Below are 2,930 nucleotides of genomic sequence, written 5' to 3'. Positions count from 1 at the left end.
CTCAACATAGTGTTTGACTTTTCTCTGACAGTTACAGGAACTTGAACACAGTGCATTAACAGCTTGAATCTTCCTTTGATATGACTGATTGGTGTCTTTATAATGGTGGATTTGATTAAGTCTGGATCAATTTGAATAAGTTTTCCTCATCTGATTCAGGTTGTATTTATGTCTTTAAAACCTTGGACTGCTGTACAAGAAATCAGTAGTGAGTTTTAACTTTCTCTTTTGGCTCATACTTCAAATGTGAAGTTTTTAATGTTTAACACAAGAAATATAATACATTTTAAATGCCTCAGTGCTTGAAAAAAGTTAGAAAGTGCAGGCTATGAATGGCTGGCTCTGCTGACCTGAGGAGAGCTGACTACACCACTGTGATGTGGTAGAAACACAAGCAAAGATAGGGGAAACTTTTGGGACAGTGGGAAGGAGCTGGTAGCTGTTACGAGGAAGAAAAACATGCGCAAGACAGAAAACCAGACTAAGCTGGAACTGGCAGCTAGAGAATTCATTTTGTTGGAGCCGTGACTGAAGACTGAAACATTATAGAGTCATAAGAACCTTTGACAGCAGTACGTGATTTCATAGTAACCTGCAGAAGATAACTGGATAACAGTTTGGACTGGATAGCAATAACTTCTAGCGTGAGTAACTTACCCATGCTAACAAAGACCGAAATGGGTTTTCACATCTAACTCTTACAGGGTTTTTCTGTATGTTGTCTAAAATGGATTTTCGTTTCATCACCAGTTGCAGGAACTTGCCCAGCTCATAACCAGGATGGAATAAAACGACTTAACCCAGGTATGAAATGCTATTCTTTGAAAATAACTTTTCCTCCTTGTTCTAAGTTTTTTCCAATCTGTTTTGTAGTACAAATTACCTGCGTGACATTGATTAGCATGAAATGGATTGCTCAGTTAATCTTCTAATTTGGGCTTCTGCTAGACTAAAACCTTCAAGGATTGTCTGTATCATGTCAGTGAAAAGGATTTCATTATTTGTTTTAAAATTCTGAATTGGGACTGGCATTATAGTCAATCCCAAAATTTATTCTGGTTCCTAGGAACCAGACTGAAATGCTAGTATTTGGTTCTTTATCCTGGTAGATACTTCAGTGAGAGTGAACTGGATTATAATTACCCACCAAAAAGATCGCTACAGGATTTCCTTGAAGAGTTATAAAATTTCTTGCAAACCGTTCCATTACAGACAGTATCTTTTCCACTCTTGCCCCAGGTCTGCTATTACAGAACCAGCAGATGATTTTCTGTGGCTTACTGGTCCCCTGAAAAATACAGAAAAGCAGTACCTTTCCCTCAGCTTCACACTTCCTTATCCCTTACTTACTGCTTACTAAAACAAGTAACCTGTTTTGTGCTGTTATGAAAGTGCTCCCATTCACACTGATGATCTTCTCTGATAAGACAATGTACAACTTTACAGTGTCATACACTAGCCACAGCAGCATGCAGGAGCTCACATGATGGTCATTTAATATCCATGACTCACAGTCCACAGGACTAGGATTCCAGCCAGCTGGGATTTGTTCTAAGTGGCGTGAAATGACAAACTGTGCATGAGATACAGCTCAGATACCAAACATGGCGGCCAAGCACTTAAAAAACATGGCCTCTTGCCCTCTTCAGTAAAGAAAAGAACAAATCATGCAACAGATTCATCGAATGACTACAGAATATCATTTTTCAAAAACTTCGGAAAAATTAAGTGCCAAAATAAAGAATATGGTATCTTGGCCTTTCTAGGTGGTTTCTGCACCCTCACTGGTCTCTGGTTGTTAACTTTTCTTGCCTCTGCTTAGTTTAAATTTTCAGTTTGAGTTTTATGGTGGAAACTGATAACTGCTCTAACTGTGCTTGTGATCTTTCTGCCTGATTTTTGTTTTTAAAAGTGCAACTTCTTTTCCGTGGCTTGGTATTCAGCTGGGATGTTACACAGTTGCGGAGTGCAAGAGGGATTAGATGTTACTCTGTGATTCACCCAGTCCCCAAGGAGAGCTATATAAAGATCATCCTCTTCTCCTTGGCCCCAGGGAAGCTAGGGGGCAGATTACGAGCTAGCGGAAAAGACGAAGGCATAAAGAAAATAACTCACCATCTGAAAAGAGGTTCAGGATTGCATATCCCCCTGCTCTCGCATTGTACAGAACTGGGAAAAAGTGTGCTCCACTGCTCAGCTGCTGTTAGTACAGCCATAAAGGGGCAGTTTCAGGAAAAAAAACAACAAACCACTAAAAGTTCTCTTTCCCACTTTGTGACTGCTCCTTTCACAGAAACTGCTCAAGGTTTGCTTTTCCAAGGAGAAGACGACGATGTGGAAAGGCAGGACTCTGCTGTTCACAGACGCCTTTTCTCTATTGCCTGGGAATCCTGAAATGTGATTGCCCTGTAAGGACAGATTATTTTCAACCACTCCCTTCATTTGTTCCTGTTAAACCCATGGCTTAAGTGGGGTTCCTGTGCTGGAGAGATTTTGCACTGGCTGCGTGCCCAGGGATGGATTGCAGCAAGAGTAGACTCTGACAGAAATAGGTGGTTATGCGTGTAGACCTCTAAGTCTTAAAACAAGAATATCGCTGCTAGAGGTCAAGGTTTACTCTTGCCAGTATTTCCCTCATTTACTGAAGTCTGTTGACTCTTTTTTGCCAGTGCTGGCTATTTTTGTAACAGTCTCACGGTGGTGGGGATTTTCTCATCTCAGTCCTTACAGAAATGACAGAACTTGGGATACTTTTTCTTCTGAGACTTCATTAAGAAGTCCAAACCCTGTTTTCATGTGAAAACTTCTCCTAGATTACTTGTTTGCAAGTGAGAAGTGTTCTAAATTTGTATTTATAAAATATTTAATTTTAGTTTTATGTGTTTTATCTGAGGTTTTAATATTTTAAGACTATTATTTTGTTGTCCAGA

General features: G+C 39.8%; 1 long non-coding RNA gene across 1 annotated transcript; it reads left to right on the top strand.

The window, feature by feature from the left end:
• Nucleotides 1-561: 561 nt before the first annotated feature.
• Nucleotides 562-2,580, top strand: LOC142360755 (uncharacterized). Its single transcript, XR_012763334.1, has 3 exons — nucleotides 562-644; nucleotides 751-804; nucleotides 2,294-2,580. It is a non-coding gene; the product is annotated as an uncharacterized LOC142360755 (long non-coding RNA).
• The last annotated feature ends 350 nt before the right edge of the window (nucleotides 2,581-2,930 follow it).

This window comes from Opisthocomus hoazin, chromosome 3 (assembly GCF_030867145.1).
Source record: "Opisthocomus hoazin isolate bOpiHoa1 chromosome 3, bOpiHoa1.hap1, whole genome shotgun sequence".
Classification (NCBI taxonomy): Eukaryota; Metazoa; Chordata; class Aves; order Opisthocomiformes; family Opisthocomidae; genus Opisthocomus; species Opisthocomus hoazin.
The sequence above is the reverse complement of the archived record's forward strand: the minus strand, read 5'-3'. Positions and strand labels throughout refer to the sequence as shown.